Genomic DNA, 13,635 nt, shown 5'->3' with positions numbered 1-13,635 from the left:
GCTCCCACCTGGTGGGATCAAGGAGAAAATAAATGTTCCCTCCAGACAAAGCAATACCGAAGGGGATACTGGGGATCCACTTGTGGCCCCCAATGTGGTGGTTGGTGGGTGCCCTGTGTGGGTGAGGTACCCACCTATATTTAAGGCAGGCTTCGGGGGATAGGGCCATGATAGGCTTGGGGGAGGGGACTTGCAGCCACATCCCCTTTTCAATAACAACAGAGCCTGGGGAATGGGGTTCCTTGGTCATATGGCTACCTCCCCTTATAATGTCATGAGGTCTCAATGGATGTGGTCCCAGAGTCTAATAGAGCTTGGTTAAGGGGTCTTCAGACCACTCTCCACTTTTTAATGTATTCCTGCCCGGGGAATGGGGTCCCCAGGGCCTATGATCGCTCAGGGAGGTGGGCCCCATGGCCACCTTGCCCTTTTTAGGTCACTAAGGCCCATGGTGATGCGGTCCCCAGGATCTAATAGGTTTCAGGGAGGGAGGCCGTGTGAGGCAGGGGGTTGGCTTTATGCAAATAACAAAACATTTCTTTGTGTTTAAAAACTCTGGAAATTAAGTGAAAAAAATATAAAATTAAAGTAACTTTATAGTTAGGAGAAATGTTTAATAACACCATAACATTTTAAACACATAAAACACAGAGATTCACCAGTTATAGTTATAGTTATTTCAAGTAAATATAACTCATGCCCTAAGGTAACTATAGCGCCCTTTCCATGCACTGCTAATTACTTCACATAATACATCAGTCATAACATTTCCATGACGTCTTCTATGGCATCATAATATAATATGAAAATACTGAAGAAAAACTCTGCATGGCTGGGGTGAGAGTTATAGTTACCTTAGAGCAAGAGTTATAGTTACTTGAGATAGCTATATATATATATATATCTGGTGAATGTCTGTGTTTTTTTAGTTTAAAACGTTATGTTGTCACTGAATATTTAACCTTCTATAAAGTTACGTATATATATATATATATATAAATGACGTTAATGTGAAGCAAAGTGGTGCTAGGGGCCTTTAAATATGCACCTTACTTGCTAGCAGAAAAACTGACAATGCCTGTAAAAGGTTCATATCTGGTCAGGGCATGCATTAAGTGCTTCAGGACATCTCTCTACCCTTTCTCTGTTTATTCTGTGCTATTATTCTGGGATGGCGAGTTGTGTCAAAATTCCTGCACCTCTGGCATATTCCTCAGGCATTTTTGACAGTGAAAAGTAAGTGGAATTTACTCTGGGGCAAATTTAATTTTTTGAATGTGGGAAACCTTGTGGAAATTGATGTGCAAACACTGATTTTCCTCTATCATCCCTCAGTCAAGGAGTCATAACTAGTAAAGGTGAGGTAATTAATTCATCCACCTGTATTGTTAATTTCAGGTGTGTACTTACCACGTGGGGTTTTATGCAGAGTTTTTAAGTTGAAGTGTGAAATTAGAAAAATGTCAACAGGAACACGTTTGCAGAGTGGGAGTGCGTTTATCATGGGAAGAGCGTGACAAATTGATAGTGAGTCCTTGGACTGCTTCTGATGGTCAGCACGCTGATGCTATGTCCTCACATTGCTTATTTCCTGGGACACAAAGCAGCTACCAATAACAACAGCCTACACCACCTGTTTTACCTAAGAGATCCCTTTACAGTCAACTACAACTGTTAGGAACATCTGTGCTTCCTCAGAGATAGCTCTGCTGTCAGTACCATCTGTCTAGGAACCTGTGTATTTGAGAGGTAGCTTTGAAATCAGTGGCAAACGGCTGTACCATATATACCCGTAACGTGATGGCTCTGCTGTTGGTAACAAATGTATTTAATATGTATGCCCAAAGTTCTAACATCTGTAAACCCTCAGGTGGTCATTCCGACCTCGGCGGTCTTTCTTCCAGACCACCGAGGCCGGGGGAGACAGAATACCGCCATTGCCGGCGGTATTCATGCCTCCCTATTCCGACATTTCCGCTGGGCCAGCGGAAATGGCACATCAACATTGCCGCCGGCTCGTAATAGAGCCGGCGGTAATGTTGATGTGCAGCGGGTGCAGTAGCACCCGTCGCGCATTTCACTGTCCGAAATTGCACCGCTGCCCTGGGGATTATGCCCGCCAGGCGGAAACCTGACGGGAAAATGGAGGGGCCGGCGGTATGGCCGTGGCTTTTGCGCCACGGTCATACTTGCTGGCGGGACACCGCCAGCCTGTTGGCGGTGTTCCCACCAGCAAACCGCCGGCGCCAGGGTCGTAATGACCCCCCCAGTCTCCTGGGTGCTGGTATAGGATTGAATTCTTCTGAGAGGTGCATCATGTGTCTGTTTGGTCGACAATCTGAGTCACACAGAGCTATCACCCACCTACAGTTTTTCTTTTCTTTTTGTCTTTCTCAGTCTATCAGGAAAAAAAAAAATATTTGAACAATTTTAAAGCATTTCGAGATACATCACATCTGTTACCTATGAGACTAGGTGTCAAAACTGTTTGAAAGCACAACCTCTTCGGGTGAATAGTTTTACGCATCAGGTTCTGTTGCCAAAGGACCATCCTCCCTTTGTAGTTACAAGCTGACAATAGCTCTACAAAAGGAAAGGCAAAGCAGCAGCATAGTTCGTGCTGAAATCTACAAAGAAGATCTTTAGACATTAGTTCACTCCCTGCGTAAATAGTACTGTTTGGAGACACATATTACGGTAGATACTTAAGTTGTCAGTCAGCCCTCAAAAGCTTATTCAGGTTAAAGCTCATTCTTTAGTGGCACCCTCGCTTTGCCAGCAAGTTGACTTCTTAAATCTAGTGACGACTACTAGAATCTGCAGAACATGAGTTTGAGTCCGGAGAAGGCCAACTCCGCCTTTCTTCTCTTCAAGATTGGTAAACTCAGTACAAGTACCATTAAAGTAAGTAATTCCAGGAAAGTAATTTATCATGTAATGTAGTGCTGAGACCTCACAATGTAAAAATGTAACAATCTTTATCAGATCCACTTAGGTTTCTTTAATAAAATCCTTAGTTCAGTCCTAGGGAGCTGCGGTCAGAGCAGTTAGGGTTAATCAAAGCAGCAAGTGTAAAGTATTTAGAAGTATCTAAACAGTTTATAAGTCTGAAACACAACACATCAAAAATCTAACACCAGTTTATAAAAATAGAGTATATTTGTATCTTAAAATAGTCTAAACACAACAAAAATTTATCAATGGAAATCGGAGATATGATTTTTCAAAAGTAAGCAAATTCTTTACTTAAGGAGGCAATGCATTGTTGCAATCGGTTGATCAGTTCCTAGTCAGCTAGTAAGCTAGCTAGTGTGGATACTTCGGGCAATAATGGGGTTGGGGACAGTCACAACTTAGGTCCAGTGGGATAGTTACCTGTTACTTCCAGCAATCTTTCTGAGGGTCCTCAGTGTCTATTTCTACTTCAATGTGGTCCAGTCAAGAAGTGGTCCTAATGCAGAATGGTGAGGATGCTAAGATGCAGACGATGCCGAGGATGATGAAGACACAGAAGAGATGTGGTGAGTTTTCCTGGGGCCATCCTGGTGTCCACAAACATAAGGGGTCATCTCCAGCCCCAGGACCCAAAATCCCGTGATGCAAGTCCAGTCATCACTGGTCAACTGGCCTCCTTGTTACATCCGGTCCAGCAGTTGCTTACATGTAAGCATTTCTTTTCTTTCTGGGGACCAGGGTCTGCTTTGATGTGGGGTGTGGGTCCCACTAGTTTGGGGCACATCAAGCAGGACAGGACTAGATTGCCTAGTAGGCATTTTAGTGTCCAGCAGCGGGCATACATTCCTGGTCAGCTGGGCTCTCAAGATGTTTAGGGTTCTTAGCTTTTGGTGATCCTCAAGCTTAACAGGAGGCTAGCCAACTAGCCCTTAGAGTCACTTCTTCCATCCTGGCACACATGGAGCATGCGTAGTCCACTTATAGGTGCAGCCTCTATTTGCTTGGTCCAGGGAGCAGCAGGGCAAACCTTCCTCTATCTTCTTTCCAGTCCAGTAGTAATCTGAGAACCGTGTGTGTAGGGTTCCACTTTAATGCGATCTTCTTGTTTGTGGGAGGGGACGACTCACTAACGAATGGGGCTATAATTCCCATGAAGCAACCCTTCCCACTTTACATCACTTACCAGGGGTTTGACCACTAAACAATCCTGTGATACCCTCCTCTTCCCAAATCCATATGGTGCAATCTTTCTTTCCCTGTGAACAGCCCTTGGGTGTACCCAGCAAAATGAGCCACTACTTCTAGAACACCGGTTCTTCAACAAGTTTTCCCCCTCTGAAGGAGATGCCAGTCTTTCTGCCTACAGAAAGGAGGGGGGAGGCAAAGGTGTGATCACAGGTTGCTTCAGTGAGGCAGTAGGTTCTTTGATGTTGTGGCCACTACCTAGTAGTCATCCTGATGTAGGAGGTCACACCGCCTGCCATCAGTAATTTATTTTGTTCCCTTTTCCTGGGAGAGCTTAACACTTCGTAGCAGAGGAGCAGCATGTTGTCTCGGGTGACAACTGCTGCAGATAGACAGGAAAAGCTTCCTGAGGTTCATGCATTAAAGTGGTGGCTTTTTAAAGTCATCTGTCTATTTAAAGTTACATTAAATGTGATCTCAGCAATAAGTCGGGTTTAACGTAATGAATAATATCTTTGGTGATTGTAGAGAATAATATATTTTGGTGATGGAAGTTAGCATGTAGTGTGGTGGCTAGTGAAACTCTGTTAGTCAATGGACTACCAGTCTTGTTACAGTGAAAACATCAATAACTTATTTTCACTATGAAGGCTTGTTAAAAAACAAAATGAACATGAAGCCTGCTCTTCTTTTGAATATTTAGCACCATGCCTACTGGGCTAACAAAGACTTCCCTGGGGTGGCTAATTAATATTAAAAATTAAAGTTTTTGGTTGGCAAAAGGGTTTATTTTGCCATGTTGGTTTGGATGTTTTAACTGTGCCAGACTAGACTGCAGTAACAAGGCATAGAAACATGTTTTCACCTTGTCACTATAGTGGTGGAACAATTAAGTGCTGCAGTCCACTAGCGACAACTAACATACTTGCCTTGGGTACCTCTTGTTTCACATACTAGGGGGTTATCGGCATGATAAATTCCAATCAGAGATTAGCTAACAGAACACATCCTTTGTGGTTCAGAGCACATGAAGTGGGGCCTGGGCAGCAGGGCCCAGTGCACTACAGGCTCAAGAAACCAGCAGCTGGGTCATCAAAAAGTGGGTGAAAGAATTCAGAGTGAACAAACAAAAAGCTGTTTCTCTACAGTAATAGTAACAGGTGATATTCACAGCACTTAGAAATGGCAGAAGTACAGTATGAAGAGGTACATATTTTAATAAAATGTTATTATTAATTGCATATACAATTCCACCCTATAGAAATTGCAATTTGCGATCTCCAGAAGAGGAAATCACAAATAGGGATTACCTATTTGCAATTTCTATTCTGATGTACAAACCATTTCCTAAATGCGATGTGGGCATTTAAGAAATGCAATTACCCATGACTTAAGTTGATGATAACCATGTGCAATTTAAAAAAGGCCACCAAAATGATTTTTTTTTTATTGCAATGGAGCACACACATGCTCCTTGGGCATATGCGTGTTCTCCATGTGCAGCACAATTTGTTGGGGTCCTCCAAGGGTGCCCTTTTGCTCATAGCCAACCTTGGTTCTGCATTTCCTAATAGGAAATTGCAATTTAGGAAATGCAAAACTGGCCCATTGACACAAATGCAAGAGGATTCCTTATTTTCGATTTCCTAATACTTTGTATTAGGAAATCGGTATCTCAGTACATAGCGTTTTGCATTTCCTAATTAGTGATTTCTATGTAGTCGCTATTTAGGAAATGCAAACTTGCATTTTAGTACATCTGGCCCTAAATGTTGTATATTTGAAAGCTGGCTACTATAACTGTATTAGTTATGAATGATTTCATGTTCATGCCATGCTCATTTTTTGCTTGTGTAAGAGATGTGGCCTAACGATCATGGCTGACAACTATGGCACTGAATATGCATGGTGATGTCTCTTTGTCAGCTCAACATTCTGTGGTTCTGATCAAATCACTTCATATCCCGCTTGCTCAGAAAAAAATATTAATCAGACCCTGTACAATGTAATCTTGTGCTTATGTAAAGCGCTCTAGTAGTCTTTGCCCAAGATTGTGCTATATAAAACTGCAGAGTCAAATAATTTAACAGTTGAAGTATACCCCAAGTTTTCAGGCTGAAGATGTGGCTATGATGTCTCAGAAAATTGACATAGCAACAGTGGGAAGCATGCTCCGAAGCTTCATTAAAATAGATGATTTATGTTTTGGATGAATTTAATATAAGTGAGTTGTTTACAATCTAGTGTCCGTGAGGCAGCTTGAGATCCCTATATAAAAGCAAGGCATGGAGGTAGGAGCAAGAAAAAGATTTGGGTGCCTTTTGTATATAAATGATAAGAAAATCCAAAGTGACTATTCTGCCAAGGAAATAAGTGTAGAGTGAGATCCTGAGCGCAGATTGACCACATTCTTGTCAGTACATGTAAACAAACAGTGATCAACGATTGTTAGACTTCTTTCCTTATGCAGGGTCATCCCCAGTCTTTTTGCCTCCTGCCTCCTATTTTTTCTGACCTGTCGCTGTTGGCTCTAGGACTCTGAGCACTTTGTCACTGCTGACCAGTGCTAAAGTCCAAGTGCTCTCCCATCTAAAGTTGGTATGATTGGCTTATACCTAATTGGCATATTTAATGTACCTGTAAGTCCCTTGCACAGTGGTATCTCTATACCCAGGGCCTGTAAATTAAATACTACTAGGGGGCCTGCAGCGCTGCTTGCGCCACCCACTGAAGTAGACTTTCAAACCTGTCTCAGGCCTGCTAGCGCAGGGCCTGTGTGCGCAGTTTATGCCACAGGGACCTGGCATCTAAATTTACTTGCCAGGCCCAGAACTCCCCTTTTACTACATGTAAGTCAACCCTAAGGTACGCCCTAGCTAGCCCTATGGGCAGGGTGCCATTTATGTAGCAGGCAGGACATGTGCCAGGTTGCTTGGCCTTTCCTGGTAGTGACAAACAGCCTAAGTTGGTGTCTCATTGCTGTGCGTGCTGCCTTCTCATAGGATTGCATTAGAAATGCCCTTCCTTACTGTAGGGGTATTGTCTGATTTATGAGGGGTAGCATAGGCATGTTTGGTATGGTTGTGATGGTGATAATAAATGCTGCTTACTGGCATAGGTGTATTTTTTATTACTATTACAGAAATGCCACTTCTAGAAAGTGTGCATTTCTCTGTGCTTATGACTCTGCTGTTTTGCAGCATAACTCCAATCCACGTCTGGGCAGAGTGACAGTTGGGGCTTTGTGCATACTTTTCAGACAGCCTGTACACAGGGAGGGTGGAGGTGTCACAGAGGTGTATCTGCATACTGAATAGCCTTCCTGGACTGAGAGAAGGGAGAGGCAGGCCACGCCTACATTTGTCCCACTTTATAAGTACAATTTTTTTCAAAGTCAAATTGTCTTGAATTGTGTGACATTCATGAAAAAGGCTATAATCAAAACCAATGTTGCTCCAAGTCGAATTTAATTTTGAAAGGCAAACTACTCTCAGTGGAGATGTAAACAAACATAAGTCCCAAGGGATATGCAGAAGCTCAGCCAACACGTGTTTCGCCCCACAGGCGCGTAAGCCAGGGCTTTCTCAAGGCTAAAAAAGAGAAACGTCATAAGACAAGGGAATATAGTGTGATTTAATGTAGTTTTATTAAAGAGGCTTTTAAAAGACACCGAAAAGGTGGAAAACCAAACGTCCGTGAGGAGGGCCATGCAACTCAAAGACATGATTCTTGATTCCAAGAAGAACTTTTGCTTAGTGATTAGTGAACCAAGAGACAATAAATTGAAGAATTTACAAGAACAAAATATTTACAAGTAATTGTTACGAGTGTCCTTAAAAACTGACAATTATGAAGAGTAGTGATCTAAGAACAATATTAGATGTGCCAGGACTGACTTATAAAAAGAGAGCAAGGGAGAGTGATTTAATTGGGCTGAATCAGTATTGCGCAGAAGATGGTAGTGTGATTAGGAACAGTTGTTGTGACAGAACAAATAAAAACAACACACCATACTATGTAGGCTAAGTTTGGATAGCAAAAACAATCAGTTGTGTGAGCACTAGTTCAACAAATAATCTGCAACATAAATATAAACATATATCGCCATGTAACTTTGTAGTTTGGTAAAACGAAGGTTAACAGTCAAAATTAGCTGTCTTATGAGAAAGCAACCTAAGTAATGATGCCTGATATTAAGAGACTGCATAAAAGATGATATCTATTTCATAAGGGATACAAAAAACTTTGAAATTGAAATCTTAACCCAAAATAAGGGAAGACTCTCACTAAGGAATGCTTTATAAATATTCAAATAATGACAGCAACCAAAATAATTGAGAATGTTTGAAAAAAGCATTATTGGTCTAAAAAGAATTGAACTAGTGGTTATGCTCTCATAATGAGTTCTGATGCAAAATAGGAGTACATAATTCGGTAGGTACGAGTAACCGATAAATTGAGAGTTATTATTTGTAGAGGTGTCGAGGGCCAGTATGTACAAATGGTCACACATGCATATTTCCTAGCTGAAAATACTGCTAAGGAACGACACTCATCCATTTTGTGCCGGTGGGATAGTATGGTTGTTAATATTAACGTCCGTCGCCAAATTTTTTCAAAACGAGAGGCAACAGGCCGATTTTGCACTGCGTCTTATATGCATGACCGGTGTGTTGTGTGTCCTACCTCAATGTTGTCTGTGAGGTACGGACACAGAAAAAGGACTATATGAATGCGACGTCGTTGAAGACCATCGGCAGTATGGGCGGCGCCATCTTGGATGCATAAAAGGGCGGCGCCATCTTATAATTGTGTAACGTTCATCCAAATAAAGGACGATGAGTACAACAAGGTAAAGGTAAAGAACTAAAACAACATATTGTTAAGAAATATATTATAAATTAATCATGCTAACTACTGAAGGTAGGGAGGAATTATGAGGCAATGTTGTTGTTATGGAGATTGGTGTTACCCTGAAAAACATTTGACAAAAAATTATGACATGAAAAGAAATGTTCAATTAACTCATTAGCATCATTATGCATCTCCCTTTGCCAATAAAATAACTCTAACCATTTTTTGGAAGCTGTCTAGAAAAAAGGAAAATAACCTACTGAATGGACAAAAAGTACCTATATAACAAATCAATAGTTGATATGAGAAAAAGGCAACAATCTTAGAACAAATACTTTAGATGAATCAGTGAATTGGCCTGTTTGGTAATGGAAGTCACCAGATGATAATAATACGTGATTGGCTCTATTTACATCAGCCAATAATGCCACTCATGATCCTTATTAAGTTAATTTTTAACTGTGTCATATTGAATCATCAGTCTGCTTTCCTCCTTGCGCAGTCGTAATAGAGTATTACCACCTCCAGGGGATGATATGATACGTCGAAGGCCACAGAATGTAAATGTACGTTCATGAGGATGAGATTCAATGAAGTGTTCTAAAAGTGGCGCCTTCATATCCAATTTCTGAATGTTGCAGTAATGTTCTTGAATCCTTATTTTGAGTGAACGAGTGGTGCTGCTATGTAGGCTTGATGGCATGGACACCATATTGCGTAAACAACATTCGAGCTTTCACAGGTTATAAAGTCATTGATATAGTAGCATTGGTCATTTATGGTAATTATTGTAGATTTAGAAAGTCCCAACTTACAAATTGAACATTTGCTACATGTGTAAAAGCCTTTTGGTTTTGGAGGTAAGAATGTAGTAGGTGGCTTGTTTTGGAAAAAAGATGAGCAAAGTTTATCTCTTAGATTAGGAGCCCGTCGGAAGCCTATTTGTGGAAAATTCATTATATATTGGTTAATGGAAGGATTATTCTGTAGAAGGTACCAATGTTTGTGCAAATGTTTCCGAATTAGGTGGTGACCATTGTGAAACTCAGTAATGAACCGAATGACAGAATTCTTACTAGCTTGTTGTGATTTGTTGTGCATCTTATTACGGTCCATATCACGCAGTTTGTCCTTTATAGTGTTAAGTGACTTGCGATTATACCCCCTGGCTGTAAGTCTCTCAGTCATTTGGGTAGAGATGATTTCATAGTCTGTTGTATTGGAACAATTCAATCTGGCTCTCCTATATTCGCCTTGAGGAATATTCCGGATGGTGCTAGCAGGATGACAGCTGGTAGCATGAAGGATTGAGTTGGCCGCTGTCGTTTTCTGGAAAAACCTAGTCTGTAACTGTCATCTTCAATGAAAATCAAAAGGTCCAAGTATTCTACTGATGAGTTTGAGATTTGATATGTGATATCAATTCCCCATCTGTTGGGTACTAATGTCTGTAAGAATTGGTTGAGAAGATCCCTCTGGCCTTGCCAAATTAACAATATGTCGTCAATATAACGTCCCCAGAAGATCATATGTTGTGAGAGATGTTCGGTTTGATCATTCCAAAGCCAGAAGTTTTCAACCGCCCCCATCAGAATACAGGCATACGGTCGTGCAAATTTTGCCCCCATTGCTGTCCCTTGGAGTTGCAAATAGAATTGGCCGTCAAAAAGAAAGTAGTTGTTTTCTAAACAGAATTTCAAAATTTCCAAAATCATCGAGTTGCGTTCCAAGTACTTTACAGACTTCATGGAGAGACATTTTCTTACAGCTTCTAGACCATCTCTGTGTTTTATGGATGTGTAGAGGCTGACTACGTCAATAGTAACAAGAAAATAATCAGGTTGCCAATTGATGTTTTGTAATTTTTGTAAAATGTCTTTGGTATCTCTAACAAAAGAAGGTAAGTTGGTCATGAAAGGCTGCAGTTCCTTATCAATTAGAGTACCCAGTTGGGAACAAACTGAGTTGATACCTGATATTATTGGTCTACCCTTGGGTGGATGGCCTTTTTTGTGTATTTTTGGTAAAAGATATAGAGTATGGATGGTGGGAAACTGAAGATAGAGAGCACTTTTTTCTTTACTTGAAAGGATTTGACGAGAATGCCAATGCTCCAGAAGATCAAGTAGCCTATGTTGAATTTCAGCTGTTGGGTTATGAGAAAGTATTTTATTACATTTCTTATCCTGAAGGTGTCAATAAGCTTCCTGCAAGTAATAATGAGTGTTGAGGACGACTACATTTCCGCCTTTGTCAGCCTCTTTGATAATGATTTGACTATTTTTGCTCAGTTGTGACAGAGCTTGGGCTTGATGTCTGATGATATTGGAACGTAAATATTTCCGTTTGTCACAATAGTGTTTATACTCTCGATCCAGGTCCCTCAGAACAGCTGTCGAAAATAGATCAATAGAGTTACCTGCCGGAAGAATGGGAGTGAAGGTAGATTTAGGTCGCAAGTCAGAGGGGTGATATTGGTTAGTATCTAAGTCTAGTTCTTGCGCTACTGAAGAAAGTGGTAAGTCAGGTTCATCAGTGTTAGACAGATTTCCTAAAAGACCGATGTCCTCAAGGGCTTGAACAGAAAAATCACTCGAGTTTTGTGAGGGAGATGTTAGATGGGGAGGGGGAAGAGGGGAAATAGTAGAAAAGAAAGATTTAAGTTTGAGATGGCGTATGAATTTAAAGAAGTCAATCTTGGTTTGGGTAATATTCCACTGGTTAGTGGGACAAAAGGAAAGACCTCTATTCAGAATGTGATAGTCTGTTAAAGAGAGCTCATGATCAGAGAGATTAACTATCAGTTGTTTGTCAGGGTCTATGGTCTTGCAGTTTTGCTGCGGGCTCATGTTTGTATCCCTGATGTACTCAGTACTTCCATTGAGGTATCTGGTGGTTTTACTCGTATATCTTTTAAAGTTCCCTGACGATGTCGCCTTGCCTCCTCGGAAAAATGTACTTGAGGTCTAATTGATGAGCATCTTTCAGTGTCATCAGAGGATTAAATTTCTGAGGACGGTAAGGTGTCAGGGCAACTCTGTGTGTCCAGGGAAAGATTGGAATCTTTGATGTTATCATATTTTTTACTGAAGGTGTAGACTCTCCCTTGTTGATAATCATGAAGGTCCCTTCTGAATTTACGATTCTTTCTTTGAATGATGTCCTCCTCATAACGATCAATTATGCTATTTAAAATGGCATAGTTGTTTTGTAGTAATTTCTCCCCAATTGGCTTCCTCTATGCTTTGAGTACATTTGTCAACGTCTTTTCGATGTTTTTCGTATTCTTCTTGGGATATTTCAATAAGTTGTTTGATCATATTAATTGACGCCAATTTAAATTGGCTTCCCATTTTTGTAAGTGCTCCTGTGAAGTGGTATCTATTGGTGGGAAGATCAAGATTCTGAGTCCACGAGGAATACGGTCATTTTCCAAATAGTTGTTGAGAGAAGCTACTTCCCACCATTTGGAAGTTTCCTTCTTAAGGGATTTCTCCAATGCTAGGAAGGTACTTTTAGCTGATGATAGGTTGGTAGTTGTTGAGTTGGAGATACCAGCGCCTGATGGGTTAAAAACTTGATCTACTTTAGAAATACGTAGTTCCCGTCTATTAGTATGAAGTGACATCCTGAAGTCCTTAAGTATCTTAGGCTTAGAACAGGAAGTGTATTTATTGCAGATTAGCAAAAGCTACTCCAAGGATAAAGGGGTCCAAACCACAAACTTCCTGTATGAAAATGCCTTTTCATAAATCTAGGCGTGGGAGCTTAACCAGAGGACATGAACCCTAGTCCTCTATGAGAAATACACTGCTAAAAAAAGGCAAGGTCCCACTGTATAATTAAAATTTTTCGCAAAGTCAAATTGTCTTGAATTGTGTGACATACATGAAAAAGGCTATAATCAAAACCAATGTTGCTCCAAGTCGAATTTAATTTTGAAAGGCAAACAACTCTCAGTGGAGATGCTAACAAACATAAGTCTCAAGGGATATGCAGAAGCTCAGCCAACACGTGTTTCACCCCACAGGCGCGTAAGCCAGGGCTTTCTCAAGGCTGAAAAAGAGAAACGTCATAAGACAAGGGAATATAGTGTGATTTAATGTAATTTTATTAAAGAGGGTTATAAAAGACACCGAAAAGGTGGAAAACCAAACGTCCGTGTGGAGGGTCATGCAACTCAAAGACATGATTCTTGATTCCAAGAAGAACTTTTGCTTAGTGATTAGTGAACCAAGAGACAATACATTGAAGAATTTACAAGAAAAAAATATTTACAAGTAACTGTTACGAGTGTCCTTAAAAAATGACAATTATGAAGAGTAGTGATCTAAGAACAATATTAGGTGTGCCAGGACTGACTTATAAAAAGAGAGCAAGGGAGCGTGATTTAATTGGGCTGAATTAGTATTGCGCAGAAAGATGGTAGTGTGATTAGGAACAGTTGTTGTGACAGAACAAATAAAAACAACATACCGTACTATGTAGGCTAAGTTCGGATAGCAAAAACAATCAGTTGTGTGAGCACTAGTTCAACAAATAATCTGCAACATAAATATAAACATATATCGCCATGTAACTTTGTAGTTTGGTAAAACGAAAGTTAACAGTCAAAAGTAGCTGTCTTAAGAGAAAGCAACC

This window comes from Pleurodeles waltl, chromosome 9, assembly GCF_031143425.1.
Source record: "Pleurodeles waltl isolate 20211129_DDA chromosome 9, aPleWal1.hap1.20221129, whole genome shotgun sequence".
NCBI lineage: Eukaryota > Metazoa > Chordata > Amphibia > Caudata > Salamandridae > Pleurodeles > Pleurodeles waltl.
Note: the sequence above shows the minus strand (reverse complement) of the source record.